This window comes from Rhinatrema bivittatum, chromosome 2 (assembly GCF_901001135.1).
Source record: "Rhinatrema bivittatum chromosome 2, aRhiBiv1.1, whole genome shotgun sequence".
Classification (NCBI taxonomy): domain Eukaryota; kingdom Metazoa; phylum Chordata; class Amphibia; order Gymnophiona; family Rhinatrematidae; genus Rhinatrema; species Rhinatrema bivittatum.
In genome coordinates this window covers 53,904,373-53,924,844 of record NC_042616.1, presented here as the reverse complement: position 1 = coordinate 53,924,844, position 20,472 = coordinate 53,904,373, and the positions used below count along the sequence as shown (strand labels likewise).

The following is a 20,472-nucleotide window of genomic DNA, read 5'->3' as shown; positions in this document are numbered from 1 at the left end:
CGAAATTTCAACAGGACTTAAACCAGAAGCAGCTGATCCAGATATTAAAACACCATTGATCATTTTTCATAAAGTACATGGAGACAGATTTAAAGATCTAAACCTGTATCTCCTGAAGAAAGGGAGGGAAGGGGGAGGAATGACAGACATTTAAATACTTCCAAGGATTAAATGCACAGGAGGCTGGTCTCTTAATAGAAAAAGAGGCTCTAGATAAAAGGTTATGGGATGATGGTGAAAGAGGACTGAATCAGGAGTAATCTAAGGAAATATTTCATTATGGAGAGGGTGGTAGACACATGGTGTGGCCTCCTAGTGGAGGTAGTAAAGAAGGATACTGTCAAAGTTCAAGAAAGTATGGGACAAGCATAGAGGATGGGACTATAAAGCTGAAAAGGACATGTGGATGGGTAGACCGAATGAGCCATATGGTCATTGCCTGCCAGTCTATGTTTTTATGGAATTAGTCTCTGTTGGGACAAGGTGCCATGAGCCTTCATTCACTACTACCCAAGGGTTTTCCTCCTATTTTTATAATCCCTTCCCAACTTAGCCCAGCAACATTTCTTGGCCTGGAGCCACAAACCATGACTCACTTTGGAACCCAGCCAATGAGGATGCCAAGCGTAGCCACTAGATGTCACCAATGATTGACTGGCTGACTTCCCTTCACCTTGGGGGCATGTGAATTGCTTCTGCAGCATCCCCAACCCTGGCTTACTCGGTAAGCAGAAGCTTGAGCCTGGGTCTTCTGCATGGCAATGCACTGCACTACCACCGAGCTGGTGTTAACTTTAACATTCTCAGACTAATCTGGTGTCTTTGCACAGTTTGGTTCTTATATGTTATAAGAAGTCGCACCACAGTGATCCCCTATAAGAGGATAGCTATATTCAAAAGTGTGGATTTGATTTTTCTTCCTCGCCCTGCCTTACCCCCCTGCAAAAAACAACAACAAAAAAAAACAAAAACAACCTTATAAAGTTCCAGATTGCTAAATAAATGTTTCCCAGTTCTGTAACAAGAGGGGTGTGCTGCTGACTAAGGGTGCTGGCTTGGCACATAAGCCTGCATGTACATGTAACAAAATGAACAACAGCCCCGACACGTTGCCTTACTGTAATGTGCCGCCCCAGAGAGATGCATGTGTTCTGCCACAGGAACAATGAATTAACTCAAAGCAAGACATTTTATAGCAAAACTATTAAATTAGGTGGGTTGTTTTTTTCTTTCTCCAAAATACTCATCTCAAGCCCAGCTTTAAAAAGAGAACAATATAACAGGAGAGATATATGCAACCAAAGACTGGCAGCTCTATGGATACATACACTTAGAAAAGAAGGCAAAGGTGACAAACTTATGCAACCCTTGTCACAAAACAGAGGCTGGCTTCAAGACTCTCATGCCATACACTCTCTTACACACTGTTGCTCAGACCTGGTTGAGTCTTTTTTCAGAATACAGTGTTTACAGATCAATTCACTTTCAACTCTGAGCAAAGGGGACTGCATCGAAGACCCTTACAAAATACCATGTGTACGGCTGCCGAGTGTCAAATTCGGTCATCACTGCGCCTGCACATTTCCATTTTGTTTTATGCCGTTCTATCACCTCCATTTCAGGTGCCCTGTGTCCCGTGAGCATCATCCCTCAACCTTCCCTGTACTTTGGTTTCTCTGGTGCGTTTATGAACGTTTAGTTTGTGCCTGGACTTGGTCTCTTCTCCCTCGCGTGGATAGTCTCTCGCCTATTAAATACATTTAAAGAAATTTATACTAAAGCTCTTCACAAACCAAGGCCTGCCCCCCCCCCCCCCTCAGAGTCGCTGCCTACGGCCCTTCTGTCAACTGCTGCTCCCTCTAACCACCGGGTGCTTTTCTCCCCACTAGGCCCATGGAAACTGCATGTAAACTCTTCAGGTGCTTTGCAGCACGTGCCCACGCTGCCAGCAAATTTTTTTTTTTTTTTTTTAAACAGGCTTCATCCACACAGTCATCTCATGGTACCATGTTACCCAGGTACAAATGCATTTAAATAGAGGTGCTCTGCCCTACTGGAAGTCGAGGCAGGTTGGATTTCTCCAATCACACCCACGAAAGTGGCTCACCCCCCAAGTTTGCATATCCTTGATGGCTAATTAAGACTTGCTCCACAGTCAGGATGCTTTCACGCTCTTTCCTCTCTTGAGCTGGATGATGCAAGTGTCAGGAGTTGTGCAATTTTTTTCTCGTGAAGTTCCTGGTTCGCCCCCCCCCCAACCATGCTTACACACCCATTCCGCCTCGGTGGGTCTTCTCGTGCGTCGTCAGGTTTTGCTTGTGTCTAAAGGTTTTCCCACAGTCATTGCACTGATAAGGCCTCTCTCCTGTGTGGGTCCTAAGGTGCGCAATGAGATGGTGCTTCTGAATGAAACTCTTGCCACATTCTGAGCAGGTAAACGGCCTCTCTCCCGTATGAGTTTGCTGATGGCACTTCAGGTATTCCCGCTTCCTGAAGCACTGCCCACATTGCTCGCATTTATAGGGTTTCTCTCCAGTGTGGGTCCTGCTGTGGATTTTCAGGTGCTCACAGGTGCTGAAGGTCTTCCCGCATTCACTGCATATGTAGGGCCGCTCCCCAGTGTGAGTTCTCTGGTGCCTGATGAGGTGCTGCTTTTGGATGAAGCCCTTCCCACAGTCGGCACATGTGTAGGGCCTCTCACCAGTGTGAATCTGCTGGTGGCGTTTGAGGCAGTCACGCTTCCGGAAAGTCTTCTCACACTCATTGCACTTGTACGGCCTTTCCCCCGTGTGATTGAGCAGGTGGAACTTCAGGTGTTTAATTATCCGGAACAGCTTTCCGCACTCCCCGCACTCATAAGGTTTCTCTGGTGTCTGCTCAGCCCCCTGCTGTGCCGCCTTGCTTCTTCTCCGTTTGGTGCTCTTCACCTCGCCCTCAGCTGCAGGGACCACCCCCTCCGCATGGCTCTGCTGGTGGGCCTTCAGCAGCTTTTGCGTCTTGAAGCTCTTGCTGCAGTCTCCACATTTGTTGGGCCTCTCCCCAGTGTGGATCTTGTGATGCCTCTTCAGATGGTCGTAGGTAGTGAAACTCTTCCCGCACTCGCTGCAGATGTGAGGGCTTCCCCGGCAGGATGCTGCAGGGTAGGCAAACTCCTCAACGATCACAACCGTGAAGGGCCTCTCCCCCGTGTGTGTCCGCTGGTGCCTGAGTAGGTGGTGCTTTTGGATGAAGCCCTTTCCACATTCAGTACACGCAGTAGGGCCTCTCCCCAGTATGGATCTGTTGGTGGCGCTTCAGATGCTCCCTCTTCCTGAAGGTCTTGCCACAGTCGCCACATGTGTGGGGCTTTTCTCCCTTGTGTAGCTTCTGATGGAACTTCAGATGCTTGAATGTTCTAAAGCTTTCCCCACACTCTCCGCATTGATATGTGGTCTCCCCGGTGTGGGTTCTCTGATGGGCCATGAGAGTCTGTTTGTGCCTGAAGCGCTTGCCGCACTCCTCACATTTGTGCATCCTCTCCCCTGTGTGGGTTTGCTGATGGACCTTAAGGACCCGATGGGCCCGGAAGCTCTTCCCACAGTCACCACACTTGTAGGGTCTCTCTCCAGTGTGAATTCTCTGGTGAATTTTCAGGCGCTCATTAGTACTTAAACTCTTCCCACATTCCCCACATTTGTAAGGTCTCTCCCCAGTATGGGTTCTCAGGTGAGTCACCAAATGCTGCTTCTGGATAAAGCTCTTTCCACATTCTATGCATGTGTAGGGCCTCTCCCCAGTATGAGTTTGCTGGTGACGTTTTAGGCTGTCCCGCTTCCCAAAGCTTTTCCCGCAGACACTGCACTGGTACAGCTTCTCTCCAGGATCTGCTTTCTGCAGCCCTGTAGAGTTTGCGGATGGATTGAAGCTCCCATCGTAAGGACAGGGTTTCTCTAGTCTGGCTGAAGCCCCATTCCTCTGAGACCTGTTTAGATTGTGCTGGCTCCGGCAGCCTCGGCCCATGTCAGAGCATTGGGAAGTGTTTTCCAAGACTGTTACCGGCAATGGTTCATGAGGTTCCAACTTCTCATTATATTTCAGATGGTGCTTCTCTCTTTCATTTATGAGTCCATCATCTGTTGGACAAAAAGTAAGAAGGCAGACATTACTTAACATCCAGGTGAGAACAGAAATATAATTGTTACTTTTCTAGGGGGTTTGACCTCATCTCCCAAACATGCATTTATTTTTTTAATTAAAGTTTTATTGTGAAAAATGAGTAATACACAACCACATACAACACAAAGCCAAAACACAGTTTACCAAGGCTGTTACATCCCCAATTGTATTTGCAAACAAATATTTCCCCTCCCCCATTCTCATGTCCCCACTAATACAGCATCAATCCTATAGTAAACCCATCTCTCGTTAAACCACCTCATCAGTGAACAATAATCTCTCCATAGCCTATTATTTCCCAACATTGAACCCGACTTTTTGTATATCTCTTCCCTTATCCCCTCACCTCATAAGAACATGCCATCCTGGGTCAGACCAAGGGTCCAACAAGCCCAGCATCCTGTTTCCAACAGTGCCCAATCCAGGTCATAAGAACCTGGCAAGTACCCAAAAACTAAGTCTATTCCATGTTACTGTTGCTAGTAATAGCAGTGGCTATTTTCTAAGTCAACTTAATTAATAGCAGGTAATGGACTTCTCCTCCAAGAACTTATCCAATCCTTTTTTAAACACAGCTATACTAACTGAACTAACCACGTCCTCTGGCAACAAATTCCAGAGTTTAATTGTGCGTTGAGTGAAGAAGAACTTACTTCAATTAGTTTTAAATGTGCCACATGCTAACTTCATGGAGTGCCCCCTGGTCTTTCTATTATCTGAAAGACTAAATTACTGATTCACATCTACCCGTTCTAGACCGCTCATGATTTTAAACACCTCTATCATATCCCACCCTCAGCCGTCTTCTCCAAGCTGAAAAGTCCTAACCTCTTTAGTTTTTCCTCACAGGGGAGCTGTTCCATTCCCCTTATTTTGATCGCACTTCTCTGTACCTTCTCCATCGCAATTATATCTTTTTTGAGATGCGGCGACCAGAATTGTACACAGTATTCAAGGTGCAGTCTCACCATGGAGCGATACAGAGGCATTATGACATTTTCTGTTTTATTCACCATTCCCTTTCTAATAATTCCCAACATTCTGTTTGCTTTTTTTGACTGCCGCAGCACACTGAACAGACAACTTCAATGTGTTATCCACTATGATGCCTAGATCTCTTTCTTGGGTTGTAGCACCTAATTATGGAACCCAACATTGTGTAATTATAGCATGGGTTATTTTTCCCTATATGCATCACCTTGCACTTATCCACATTAAATTTCATCTGCCATTTGGATGTCCAATTTTCCAGTCTCACAAGGTCTTCCTGCAATTTATCACAATCTGCTTGTGATTTAACTACTCTGAACAATTTTGTATCATCTGCAAATTTGATTATCTCACTCGTCGTATTTCTTTCCAGATCATTTATAAATATATTGAAAAGTAAGGGTCCCAATACAGATCCCTGAGGCACTCCACTGTCCACTCCCTTCCACTGAGAAAATTGTCCATTTAATCCTCTCTGTTTCCTGTCTTTTAGCCAGTTTGCAATCCACGAAAGGACATCGCCACCTATCCCATGACTTTTTACTTTTCCTAGAAGCCTCTCATGAGGAACTTTGTCAAACGCCTTCTGAAAATCCAAGTCAGGCTAACCGGTCTGTAGTTTCCCGGATAGCCCCTGGAGCCCTTTTTAAATATTGGGGTTACATTTGCTATCCTCCAGTCTTCAGGTACAATGGATGATTTTAATGATAAGTTACAAATTTTTACTAATAGGTCTGAAATTTCATTTTTTAGTTCCTTCAGAACTCTGGGGTGTATACCATCCGGTCCAGGTGATTTATTACTCTTCAGTTTGTCAATCAGGTCTACCACATCTTCTAGGTTCACCGTGATTTGATTCAGTCATCTGAATCATTACCCATGAAAACCTTCTCCATTACGGGTACCTCCCCAACATCCTCTTCAGTAAATACTGAAGCAAAGAAATCATTTAATCTTTCCGCGATGGCCTTATCTTCTCTAAGTGCCCCTTTAACCCCTCGATCATCTAACGGTCCAACTGACTCCCTCACAGGCTTTCTGCTTCGGATATATTTTAAAAAGTTTTTACTGTGAGTTTTTCCTCTACAGCCAACTTCTTTTCAAATTCTCTCTTAGCCTATCTTATCAATGTCTTACATTTAACTTGCCAACGTTTATGCTTTATCCTATTTTCTTCTGTTGGTTCCTTCTTCCAATTTTTGAATGAAGATCTTTTGGCTAAAATAGCTTCTTTCACCTCCCCTTTTAACCATGCCGGTAATCGTTTTGCCTTCTTTCCACCTTTCTTAATGTGTGGAATACATCTAGACTGTGCTTCTAGAATGGTATTTTTTTTAACAATGACCACGCCTCTTGGACATTTTTTTTACTTTTGTAGCTGCTCCTTTCAGTTTTTTTTCTAACAATTCTTCTCATTTTATCAAAGTTTCCCTTTTGAAAGTTTAGCACGAGAGCCTTGGATTTGCACCAAGCGGCCCCCACCACCGTTACCTCTCTCACCAAGTCCTGTGCTCCATTTAGAATTAGATCTAAAATTGCTCCCTCTCTCGTTGGTTCCTGAACCAATTTCTCCATAAAGCTATCCTTTATTCCATCCAGGAACTTTATCTCTCTAGCGTGTCCCGACGATACAGTTACCCAGTCAATATTGGGATAATTGAAGTCTCCCATTATTATTGCACTACCAATTTGGTTAGCTTCCCTAATTTCTCTTACCATTTCACTGTCCGTCTCACAATCTTGACCAGGTGGACGGTAGTATACCCCTATCACTATAGTCTTCCCTGACACTCAAGGGATTTCTACCCATAAAGATTAAATTTTGTATTTAGTCTCATGCAGGATGTTTATCCTGTTGGACTCTATGCCATCCTGGACATAAAGTGCCACACCTCCTCCCGGGTGCTCCTCTCTGTCATTGCGATATAATTTGTACCCCGGTATAGCACTGTCCCATTGGTTATCCTCTTTCCACCATGTCTCTGAGATGCCAATTAAGTCTATGTCATCATTCACTGCTATACATTCTAATTCTCCCATCTTACTTCTTAGACTTCTGGCATTAGCATACAGACATTTCAAAGTTTGTTTTTTGTTTGTATTTTCATTCTGCTTTTTAATTGATAGGGATAAGTTAGAATTTTTTAGCTCAGGTGAGTTTTTAGTTACAGGCACTTGGACTATTTTTCTAATTATTGGAACCACACTGTTGGGATGCCATAATTCTAATGCATCATTAGTATCCTTTGAAGATACCTCTCTCTGAGCCATGCGCTGCTGAGCGATTGTCGGCTTTCCCCTTTGTTCTAGTTTAAAAGCTGCTCTCTCTCCTTTTTAAAGGTTAGCGCCAGCAGTCTGGTTCCACCCTGGTTAAGGTGGAGCCCATCCCTTCGGAAGAGACTCCCCCTTCCCCAAAAGGTTCCCCAGTTCCTAACAAAACTGAATCCCTCTTCCTTGCACCATCGTCTCATCCACGCATTGAGACCCCGGAGCTCTGCCTGCCTCTGGTGACCTGCGCGTGGAACAGGGAGCATTTCAGAGAATGCTACCCTGGAGGTTCTGGATTTAAGCTTTCTACCTAAGAGCCTAAATTTGGCTTCCAGAACCTCCCTCCCACATTTTCCTATGTCGTTGGTGCCCACATGTACCACGACAGCCGGCTCCTCCCCAGCACTGTCTAAAATCCTATCTAGGTGACGCGTGAGGTCCGCCACCTCTCTGTTGGGATGCCCTAACTCTCCTGTTTCATTAGTATTCTTCAAGGATACATTTCTCCGAACCATGCACTGCTGAGTGACTGTCGGCTTTCCCCCTTGTTCTAGTTTAAAAGCTGTTCTATCTCCTTTTTGAAAGTTAATGCCAGCAGCTTGGTTCCACTCTGGTTAAGGTGGAGCCCATCCTTTCAGAAAAACGTCTCCCCTTTCCCCAAAAGTTCCCCAGTTCCTTACAAAGCTGAATCCCTCTTCCCTGCACCATCATCTCATCCACGCATTGAAACTCTAGAGCTCCGCCTACCTCTGGGGACCTGCGCGTGAAACAGGAAGCATTTCATAGAATGCTACCCTTGAAGTTCTGGATTTCAGCTTCCTACCTAAAATCCTAAATTTGGCTTCCAGAACCTCTCTCCCAAATTTTCATATGTCGTTGGAGCCCACATGTACCACGACAGCCGGCTCCTTCCCAGCACTGTTATAATCCTACCTTACCTTGTCTCAGCGCTTCCCGGTCTCGTGCCGGGCGGTCTCTGGCTGCAGGGGGAGAGGGAAAATACCTTCACCGCCGTGCTCGGTATTGCACCCTCTGCCTCTCAGCCACTCTGGGGCTAAGTCCAAGCTGGGAACCGGCTACCGGACAGAGGCTTACCTCTGAGGGATCTCGGAAATCACCTCAGGAATTCTCGACTGGGGGAGGGACCCTTAGGTATCACTGCAGGAGAAGCGGGGCTCGTCTTGTAGAGGTAATATTTTCTCTCTTTGGTTTGGATTTTCTAACGCTGTGCAAGCAAGTGTAGTTCCCCTAACTGCTAAGGAGACAGAGAAATACTGAAGAGCTAAGCTTCCTGCACAGGTATATTAGGCTGTGCTGTCCTGCACAGGTATATGTAGGCTGACGTCAGATTGAAATCTGACTCAGTCTCCCATCTGCTATCAGGAGTACATTCTACCCATTGGTCCTGAGTCCATCTGCTACACGCTAGGAAAATATGTTTGAGTGTGTGTATAAAGTATAGGAGAAAAGAAAAGAATAGATGCTTGTAGTCTAAAATTAATCCTTTATTGAAGTGGAGACACAAGGGTAGCCCGACTCTGGCCGAGTTTCGCCGTCACAAAACGGCTGCCTCAGGGGCTTAAATCAATCTTCATCGATCTCCACTTCACAAGTGGAGATCGATGTTTGTGAAGGTTGCAAGACGGAGCAGTATAAGAGATCACATAGTGATCTATACGATCATCTTTCATTCATTATGATTGATGAACCCATGAAGATTGATTTAAGCCCCTGAGGCAGCTGTTTTGTGACGGCGAAACTCGGCCAGAGTCGGGCTACCCTTGTGTCTCCACTTCAATAAAGGATTAATTTTAGACTACAGGCATCTATTCTTTTCTTTTCATCCTAAAGTATAGGAGAGAAAGGAGAAAGTTTGTACATACCTCCTATCCCTGATTAATCCATGACAATCTCAGGGTGACTGGAGTCTAACGTTCCCAGTTATGAAGAGTAGGGGATTTTTTTTAGCCTTAGTTTTAATTATTTGGTACTTGATGTGTCTGCTGTTTTGAAATATTTTATTGACTTTTGGAAAATATTTAAAAATGTATGTTTTTAATTATTGGATGTTCTATTTATCAGCTGCTTTGAAATATTTATTTTTACTATTATGATTGATGATTCATATATCTTGATTTTATTATTTGATGTTTAATGAGGAATTATGTTTGTTTTTTCCACTGTTGCACTGCTTACAGAGTCTGTCTTGTTACAGTTTCAAATTAATTTTTTTTCTGCATGTTTCCAGTTATAATTTGTCTCTTTATTTTGTATTTGGTGAGGGTCTGTGTGTTCTGCATATATGACTCAGGTGAAGTATTCTGCCAGCATGTAGTTTTTGGGCAGGGATCTATAACAGCTTGGCTTATTCTGTTTTCCTAATAGATGTATTTGTGTTTTAGGGCCTGTGTAATATTTGCAATGTTGCCTTTTCATAGGTAGGGTTGTTACTGTTTGAGTGCTAGCAGGTAGTGCTGTTTTCATATGGGAGATTTACTATATTGTAATTCAGTTTACTTAAAGCTTTCTGAAGGCCGACATGCTTTACAATAATCCTAATACCATATGGCTGCAGGGGTCTGTTTTGCAAAATTTCCTGATTGGAACCATAGCAGTGCATGTAAATAATATACATGCTGCAAATTATTTTTTACCTTAGAACACAATGTTCTTTCATGTAAAATCTGATACTCTAAATGCATTTTTTTTTTTAATTATTTGGGGGAAGGGTGGGGCCAGGGTGTGTGCAAGGCTGTAAGTTCACCTATGACACCTAAATACCCTTGCACCAGCCTTGACTCCACAAGGAAAGGCAGGATTCCATCTAAAACTGTGCTACTATGTGTTAGTGCCTCTCCCCAGTCTCGGTCAGGGCTTAATTTTCTCTTTTTATAAGCCCATGGAACAGTATGGGTCACTTCTGATCCCCCCCTCCCCTGGAGTCAGTAGGTAGAGCAGAGCCTAAGGAACCATAAAAGCAACAGACTGCGTAGCCTGCAAGCAATGGGAATGAATTAGAGTGGTGGGAGGGTTGCAGAGAAGTGGAGGAAAGCTACAGACACAGGAAGCAAGGGGGCAAGCCAGGAGGAAGTGCCTATGCAGTGTTGGGGAGGCTTCTGATGAGGTGTCTGTACTGAGCTCAGAGAAGCAGCTGGCTGTGGAACCAGTGAGTCCCCTAGAGAACGGGACTGGGAAAGGGAGGGATCAGCTGCAGAATGGGGAAGGGCTGGCAGGAAGCAAGAACTTTACAGCCATGATGCAGCACTGCTGGACTGGGGGCAATCAGTGTGTTAGTACATAAGCAGCAGCATAACAGTAGCATGTCAGAGAGTGTTTGTGTATCTGTGTCAGAGACATAGAGAGAGATTTCCACACCCATGCACACTTTTGTCTGTGAGTGTGTGTGTGAGTATCTTTCTCTGAAACAGATATAAACTCTCTCAGTGTGTGGGTGTGTCTGACAGAGAGTATGTATCTGTTTGTATCAGTGTGTATGTGCCAATAAAGTTTCTGAAATCTAAAAATCTGGTTATGACCGAGTGTGTGTGACACTGGCTGGCAGTGTCATTACTTGCAATTAGTTCAAAAGCCAGACCAGGAATCCAGGATCTCTCTCTATAAGAGATATAAGCAGATGTGTTGGAGGCCCAACCAATTTGCATGCATGGAACACAGACTGCAGCTCTGTTCACCCCTGGTCTAGAATGTGCTCATCTTCTTAGGTATTTAGGAAAGATGAAGTTTATTTTGGAGATGTTTTGGCTCAATTCTGCCGGGTTCCAGGACTAACTTGGTGTGCTTTTGGGAGCTGTTGACACATACACTGCAAGAAAGCGCATGAGTGCGTCAGATACCTCATGGGCCGGTTTTGAAAAAATCCCCCGGGCCAGTATTTTCCTGCAATCCGCCCCTGCCTCCATTTTAGGGCTGGGATTTTCCATTTCTGAATTTCCCTTTCAGGTACCAAATTTCATGCAATAATAAAATACATAATAGCTGGAGTTGTGTATTCCAATTTATCTCTAGAGGAGCCCCAAATGTGTTAACAGGAATGTACAAGTCAATACCTCGAGGGTGGGTGTGGCTGTTACATTTTCAGGGACACTGATATCCTATAAAGGGAAGAAGAGAGAAGCAACAGGAGTAGTAAGGCATAGCAGGGTGTACACTGTTGCAGGATACTCACATGGCATGCAGCAAGATACTTTCGGATCCCCACGATGTAGTCTTCTCTCACTACAGTGTACACTCCTGGAAGGCCATATTGCTATAATAATATTTTGTTTTAGATTTTAGATCTCTGATTTAAAATTATTCGATCCACGCAACACGATCTCTCAATTAGAAAAGAGTGAAGCAATAGGCAACATCTAGAGTGAGGAAGTCATTCTGTGGAGGTACATCACAGAAGTGGGTGGAATTAAGGTTTGGTTTCTGTGCACAGCAGTCTGAGATAAGGATCAACTTAACTGCATAATTTTGCTACATGCTCTATATATTCAAAAGGTGGGAAAACGTCTGGTTGCCCTATTGATAAGCTTTCAATTCTTGGTGCCTGCTCATAGTCTCTAAGCCAGGAGGTCATAGAAAGCAGGAGGTACAGCTGCATTCCAGCGGGAGTTGGAAGAGGAGGTTAAGTGGAAAGCAAAGAAGGGTTTTGGAAAGGTGGAGTAGGATATAGATAAGACTCTGTAGGGAAAAGGAAGACGAGATGGGGGAAGGACAAGCAAAGAAAGTGGTTTGTGGAAAGGAAGCATAAAAACAGAAAAAACAAAGGAAAAAAACCAAACCTCTGAAAGCAAAGTCCCATTTACTCCCACCCTCACAAAAATTTATAAGTCAATATTCAAAAAAGTTTGTCCGGCTACATTTGGGACTTAGAGTTCTGAATTTCCTGTCTACCAAAGAGTTAAAATTAACTGGGAATGTCATGACCTGGTTAAAATTTAATCAGGATAAAAAGGAGGCAGTATGGGGCATGGCGTAAGTTTATCCATCTAGCATGGATATTAAACGCTAGATGGATTAACTTACCTAGCTAAGTCTGGTTGGAAAAATCTCAGGCCCAAAGTTAGCCAGTTAACCACATGCTGCCTTGTTGAATTAAGGTGAAATTAAACCCCCCCCCCCACAAAAAACACTTACCTGTTAATTTATTTTCCTTTATTCCTGCCAGAGCAGTCCAGACAAGTGGGCTATATCCTCCTGCCAGTAGACAGGGAAAGACAAAAAAAAAAAAAGCTCAAAGCTGACCTCATTCTCCCTTATAAAGGCCTGGTGCTGCCTTCAGCATCTAATGTCAAAGCTAAGACAATCGAAGGCAGGAATCCCTGATATTAGGTATCCTCATCAGTATGTAACCGGGTTCTTTTAACAGCTAATGTTGTAAAAGAGAAAGGAAGGGATCTTCTAGGGAAGAATCCTCCGACTAAGATGAAGGAGCATCCCTGTTTGCACCTTCGGAACTCAGTCCAGGGAATGTACAGGCTTCTAGAGAATACACATGCCAAAGACTGGATACCAGTCATGGTTATACCAGGATACCCAAATCACCTGGTTTCCTTTTTCAGCCAAAGAACTTGCTCATCTAGGAATTTCATGGGGCTGATCTGAATCTGACACATGGAAGTGCACTACCTGACCTCTTGTAGGGCAAAGGCCACGTCTATTGTTCCTTACACTTCAGGGTTTCAAAAGTATCAGCTCAAAACATTTGTCTGTACTATGATTGTGTTGGCCATGGGAGCTACTGCTTGTCCTGCAAGGGAAAGCCATCATATACCAAATCTGACTCACTTAGCAGGGTACCTAAGAGCTGCTAGCTCCCTCAGTTTGTTCACATCGGTTACAGGCATTACATTCACCCCCAACGCCTAAGCTGCCTTCTTTTGAGCTAGAAACCATGATTTCTGGAATACTGGAGGGCCACCTCTGGCCCTCTGCCTACATTTAGACCCACCATTTGTTCTCCAGTAGGATTACTGACCCTGCTTCAGCTGCCTCTGGACATAACTCCTCTCTCAACCTATAAGGCTGACTCCTACGACACAAAAGAACCTGAAGACGACTCAAGTTTCATTCTCTTCAGGAGGTAACTGTGAAACCACCATCTGCTCAGGCTCCTTATAACCTCCCTAGAGACACGGAAAAATAGCTTTGCAACCTTTGGCTACTGAATATCACCCAGCGAGGAGAGCAAATTGAATAATATGCACATGGGTCTGTATTTAAGGGCTTACATTCAGGCCCATTGCTCTGGAGCCTAGGATCTGTAGAACAGACCATACCAGGGTGGATGTGGAAGGAGAGAATTAGACAAAAGTGAAGCCTTGATCCTATGACATCCAACGCCATAAGGTCACCTTTCTTCTTCGGAGAATTGAGGGCATCCTTATACAGGATGGCAACACACCTATGACCCCACGCCACGTACTTGTGGGTAGAATCCCATGGCACAGCAAAGACCGACCACCACTTGCTAGAGTCGGTGGCTGCGCGCTGCCAAAAGACAAATCATAGAGTGTGTGATGAGGCCTTCCTTGCCAGTGCCACAGTACTTTGTGGTGCAGAACTGATGAAGAGGCTGAGACCTTGACACGATGATAGCATGGTTGAGAACTGCAGACAGGGAGCATGTCGTCTGCCAACGCCCGAGGAGCTGGGACTAGATGCCTTGCATGCTGCGCTCCACTGTCATAGTAACTCCCAATGGAGTGCATAGGAACACAGTGTGGCGATGGCATCCCCAGTACCATTGGGGCCCTGGGTATGGCATGGTGGTGGGTGGCGTTCTATGACGTTGACACCTCCAGAACCTGATAACACTCCAAGAGGCTGAACACAGCCCTTGAAACTGCGTTGGGAATGGCTCACCACCCTTTCCCTTATGGAACAGTAGCAGCGAAGTCCATGGTGACCAATTGTGCCCTTAGTGCTCTGTGGTCATGTCCTGCGGTATCCACTGCATCCATTGGTGCCCACAGTGATGATGGCACCCAAGGCAATTTCATGCTCACCAAGGTGGATCACATCAAGGGCACCAAACACTGCACACAGCGCTTTGATAGTGCTTGACAGAATTTTGGTCAGTTTGATGGTATATAGTGCCATCCCTGGCACCACAGGCTCACGCGTACCTCGACAGCCCGGTGGCACTGACAAGAGACCCTGATGCCCGAAGACATTGATAGACCGATGGTACCAAGGATGCCAGAGGCACCTGCAGACAGAGGCTCTGCAGCCACGACATGGCCCTGACACACATCGGTGCCCAGAGGAATTGATGACTGCAGCACCATAGACTGTTCCCTTGGCTCAACAGTCCGTCTGAAAATGTTGTTGCTGTGAGCTCGATGGCATCCCTCGCCAGTGGATATGGTTGACAACAGCCTCGCTAGCCCTCATTAACATTGATGATGCACGAATCAGGCGGGGCCTCTGATGCCCCCTGATCTCAGTGGTTAAGGGCCCCTGAGATCATCAGCATCCATGGTGCCTGACAGCCGTAGGCCAGTGATGGGACAGCACAATGTCCCTCAGTGCCCCTCGAGACACTGCCAAGGAGCCTCCAGGGCACTGGACCACTGTGCCTGGATGCCTCGGCATATCAGGCTGCCTTGAGTAAATGGCGACCTCTGGCACTCAATCCATTCAAGACCGAAATCCCTGTCGCTCAAGGCATCGACAGTGCCCCGCCATCTGTGGCATCAAGGGTGACCATGGCGCTCAATGGCAGTCCCGGTCCCTGACACGGTCCTGACATGGATGCGTCAGATCAACTGTGCGCTGGTCACAGATGCATATGGGCAACCGTTACTGGGCCTGGCACCAGTCTTCTGCTCACCCTCTCTCACAAGGCAACTGCATTGCCATCACCAGCAAGCAGGAGGGGAGGCTATGTCATCCAGGGCTCCTGCCCATGGAGATTAGTTCCTTGAAATGTGGGTAGGATGCATTCCCCCCCCCCCCCCAATAGGAAAAGAAAATTATTACTTACCTGCTAATTTTCGTTCCTGTAGTACCATGGATCAGTCCAGACCGTGGGTTATGTCCCCAATCCAGCAGATGGAGTCAGCCCAAAACTTCGAGGGGGCGTCACCATAAGTACTACTACCCCCTCTGCAGGAGTTCAGTATCGAGAATATCAAAGCCCGAGTAATCAGAAACCCCCTGAATTGGATCAAGTTTAAACAAGACGGCAATAATGAGCCGCTGAATTTAAAACAGAGAACTGTACCATCCCACCAACGGATGGGAGGTCACAACTCGTGTCTATCCCCAAGGAAAGAACAATCACAAATAGTGAAACGGGGAACACGTGAGAGAACATAGTAAGAGAAGACAAGAAGAGACTACTGTATAACAGCTGAGTCAAGTCAGACTCCAAGACAGCCGAGCAGGAGTAGAACCCAAAAGCGGTGGGCGTCTGGACTGATCCATGGTACTACAGGAACGAAAATTAGCAGGTAAGTAATAATTTTCTTTTCCCTGTACGTACCTGGATCAGTCCAGACCGTGGGATGTACCCAAGCTTCCCTAACCCGGGTGGGATTCTGCGAGGCCTGCTCGTAGAACCTGTTCGCCAAAGTGTCCATGGACAGACGAGGCGAGGTGTAGTCTGTAGTGTCTCGAGAACGTGTGTAACGATTTCCAAGTGGCCGCTCTACAGATTTCCTGCGAAGACACCGATCGGCTCTCCGCCCAGGAGGCCGCCTGAGAGCGTGTAGAATGCGCCACAATACCGGGTGGAGGAGTCCGCCCCGTCCCGATGTAGGAAGCGGCAATGCCGGCCTTCAGCCATCTGGCAATCGTAGTCTTCGAGGCCTGGGATCCCTTCCGGGGACCAGACCAAAGGACGAAGAGATGGTCAGAAGTCCGAAAGTCATTCGTGGCCTCCAGGTAGATCCGCAGAGTGCGCTTGACGTCGAGGAGACGAAGAGTCCGTGCCTCAGACGAGGAGAAGGAGGGCAATTCCACCGTCTGATTCACATGGAAGGCGGACACCACCTTCGGGAGGAAGGAGGGCACCGTCCGGAGTGAAACGCCCGAATCGGTGAACCGTAGATAAGGCTCTCGACAGGACAGAGCCTGCAGCTCCGAAATACGCCGAGCGGAACATATGGCCACCAGGAACACCGTCTTGAGAGTGAGGTCCTTGATCGTCGCACTCCTCAGTGGTTCGAACGGAGGTCCTGACATGGAACGTAGGACCAAGTTGAGGCTCCAAGAGGGACAAGGATCCCGCAATGGAGGCCGCAAGTGCTTGACGCCCTTGAGAAAACGGAGGATGTCCGGATGGTGTAACAAAGATCCCCCTCCCCGCAGGAGGGAGCCAAGGGCGGCCACTTGAACCCTAAGGGAGTTGTAAGCGAGCCCCTTTTCCACTCCCGCCTGTAGGAACTGGAGGATCTGCGGGACAGACGCCTCCGTGGGTCTTGTGTTCCGGTCGGTACACCACAGTTCGAACACCTTCCAGACCCGCACGTAGGCCACCGACGTTGAAGTCTTCCGAGATCGCAGCAGAGTGGACACTACCGCCTCTGGGTACCCTCGTCGGCGGAGGCGGCGCCTCTCAAAAGCCAGGCCGCAAGACAGAAGAGTTCTGCCTGGTCGAAAAATACCGGTCCCTGGTGTAGGAGGCGGGGAAGATGTCCCAGCCGGATGGGTCCATCGATTACCAGGTGGAGGAGATCCGCAAACCAAGGTCGTCTTGGCCACTCTGGTGCGACGAAGATCACCGTCCCCTGATGAACTTCTATTCGTCGGAGTATTCTTCCCACCAGCGGCCACGGTGGGAACGCATATAGGAGCAGATCGGCCGGCCACGGGAGCGCGAGAGCATCTACGCCCTCCGCTCCCCTTTCTCTCCGGCGACTGAAGAAGCGAGGCGCCTTGGTGTTCTGTGCGGACGCCATGAGATCCAGGTGGGGGGAGCCCCACCTCCGGACGAGTAGCTGCATGGCCGTGTCGGAGAGCGACCACTCTCCGGGGTCCAGGAGCTGGCGACTGAGGAAGTCGGCCTGGACGTTGTCCACGCCCGCGATGTGTGAGGCCGCGAGGCGGCGCAGATTCCGTTCCGCCCACTGCATCAGCATCGCTGCCTCTAGCGCGACCTGCGGACTGCGAGTGCCGCCCTGACGGTTGATGTAAGCCACCGTGGTCGCGTTGTCCGATAAGATTCTGACTTCCTGATTCCGAAGGAGTGGCAGGAAATGGAGGAGCGCCAATCTGACCGCTCTGGTCTCCAGGCGATTGATGGACCACTTCGATTCCTCCGCGGACCACGTCCCCTGCGTGGCGCTTCGGTCGCAGACGGCTCCCCAGCCGACGAGACTGGCGTCGGTGGTCACCACCACCCAATTTGGTAGGTCGAGGGACACGCCGCGAGCCAGATTCCCCGGTACCATCCACCAGTTCAGGCTGTTCCTGGCGAACTGGGGCAGCGGAAGGATCACCTGGTAGTCCTGCGAGAGCGGTTTCCAACGGGACAGAAGAGCTCTTTGTAGAGGACAGAGGTGCGCAAAAGCCCAAGGAACCATGTCGATGGTGGAGCCCATCACCCCCAGGAGCTGAAGATAGTCCCAGGAGGTGGGAGCTGGTAATGCAGAGAATCGCTGTATATGTTCCCGTAGGGCGTGCGCCTTGTCCTGTCGTAGGAAAACCGCTCCCAGTCGGGTGTCGAAGGTCGCCCCCAAGAAATCCAAGCGCTGCGAGGGCACGAGGGAACTCTTGGAGAAGTTCACCACCCATCCTAGGGACTGCAGAAAATCTATCACCCTGGCCACCGCCGCCTGTCCATGTCGAAAGGACTTCGCTCGGATGAGCCAATCGTCCAGATAAGGGTGTACTAGAATCCCCTCCTTCCGGAGGGCAGCCGCCACCACTATCATGATCTTGGTAAAGGTGCGCGGGGCCGTTGCCAATCCGAACGGAAGAGCCACAAACTGGAAATGCTGATCCAGGATCTTGAACCGTAGTAGGCAATGATGCTCCTGGCGAATGGGAATGTGAAGGTAGGCCTCCGTCAGGTCCAAGGAGGCCAGAAACTCCCCTCGATGAACCGCCGCGATCACCGAACGTAGCGTTTCCATGCGGAACCGGGCCACCCGAAGGGATCTGTTGACTTCCTTCAGGTCCAGGATGGGGCGGAAGGAACCGTCTTTCTTCGGTACGACGAAGTAGATGGAATAATGGCCCGAGCCCACCTCTCCGGAGGGTACGGGCGTAATGGCACCTATCTCCCACAATCTGTCCAGGGTCAGCTGCACCGCCCGTCGCTTGATGGCCGACCCGCAGGGAGAAAAGATGAACCGTCCCCTCGGAGGGCGGGCAAATTCCAACGCGTAGCCGTGTCCTATGGTGTCCAGAACCCACCGATCCGAGGTGATCCGTGCCCACTCCTGGTAAAAGAATGCCAGCCGTCCCCCGATCTTGGGAACGGCGGAGTGGGCGAGCTGAACATCATTGAGAGGATTTGGGCGAGGGCTGTCCCGCCGTGGGCGCGGCCCGCGCTGGGCGGCGCCCGCGAAAGGAACGGGACCATGGCTGAGCCCTGGAGGGAGGGGGCCGGGAGACCGCCGGCCTGTAACTCCTGTAGCGTCTTTGCGCCCTCGCTCTGGTCCGGGAGGCCGGGAACGACCTGGTAGAGCGATATCTGTCTTCCGGCAGGCGATGGACCGCGTTTTCCCCCAGCGACTTGATGATCTGGTCCAGCTCCTCTCCGAACAGGAACTTACCCCTGAAGGGCAGGGAACCCAGGCTCGACTTGGAGGACGTGTCCGCTGCCCAGTTGCGGAGCCAGAGGAGTCGGCGCGCCGCCACTACCGAGGCCATGGAGCGTGCAAGGATCCTGAATAGATCGTAGGAGGCATCGGCCCCGTATGCCACTGCGGCTTCGAGCTGATCCGCCTGGGCGGCCTCCCCGGGAGGCAGCACCTGGGAAGTGAGCAGTAGCTGTACCCAGAGAAGGCTGGCTCGCTGGGCAAGAGAGCTACACATCGCTGCCCGCAGTCCCACTGCGGAGACCTCGAAGACCCGCTTGAGGAATACTTCCAACTTGCGATCCTGCGTATCCCGCAGCGCCGCTCCACCCGTCACCGGAATGGTCGTCCTTTTCGTGACCGCCGTCACCGCGGAGTCCACCCTGGGTACCTTGATGAGATCCAAAAAATCTTCCGGCAGCGGATACAGCCTCTCCATGGCTCTGCTGCCCTTCAGCGCAGCTTCCGGGGAATCCCATTCCCGAGTGAGCAGTTGCAGGAACGACTCGTGGATGGGAAAAGCCCGCGCCCGCGGACGAAGAGCCGCCAGGACCGGGTCCCCCTTCTTCGAAGAAGTGACGACAGAGGGCGCGACTGGAGCTGGCGGGTCCGGCGGGGGATCGAGGTCCAACCCCTGAATGATTTGTGGGATTAGGTCATCCAGCTCTTCCCGCTGGAATAGCCGCAGCGTGCGTGGATCCTCTCCCTCCGAGGTCGACTCCCCTTGTCCCGAACCGGCAGGGTCCGATCCTGGGGAGACTGGGTCCGAGCCAGCCCCCCCCCCCGAGCCCACAGGAAGCCGGACGTTTGCGGGGAGCTGTGGGGCCCCCACGCCCCCCGGAGGGGGGGGGGGCCGAGGAGAGGGACGAAGGGCGCGGTAACTTGGGGGGCGGAGGCCCCGTGGGAGCTGCCAGCTCCTGCAGGTACGCTGTGTGCATCAGACGAATAAACTCTGGGGAGAACCCCGGCCTACTCGGGGGAATCTCCGTGGGGGAAAAACCCGGGGGGCCCTGCTCCTGTGATTCCAGCTCCGGATCTTCCTCCGGGAGCAGGTTCGGGGGAGAATCCCCTGAAGCCTCCCCATCCCCCAGCGCTGTCCGATCTTCCTCGCGTCGCAGCGCGTGCAAAATGGCCGCCGTTCCCGCCAAGAATGGGGGAGGGGCCGGCCCACGGCGCCCGGGCAAAGCTGACAATGGAAACCGAGTGCGGGGCCCGGACGTGCCTTCCCCCCCTGGGAGGCACCTGGCACAGATGCCCTCCCTGGAGATGCGCGAGCCGGGCTCGCCGCAGGCCGAGCAAC

General features: G+C 49.2%; 1 pseudogene; it reads right to left on the bottom strand.

Annotated features, from left to right (window-relative positions):
• Nucleotides 1–1,233: 1,233 nt before the first annotated feature.
• LOC115083966 overlaps nucleotides 1,234–20,472 on the bottom strand; it is a 50,902-nt pseudogene continuing 31,663 nt past the window's right edge.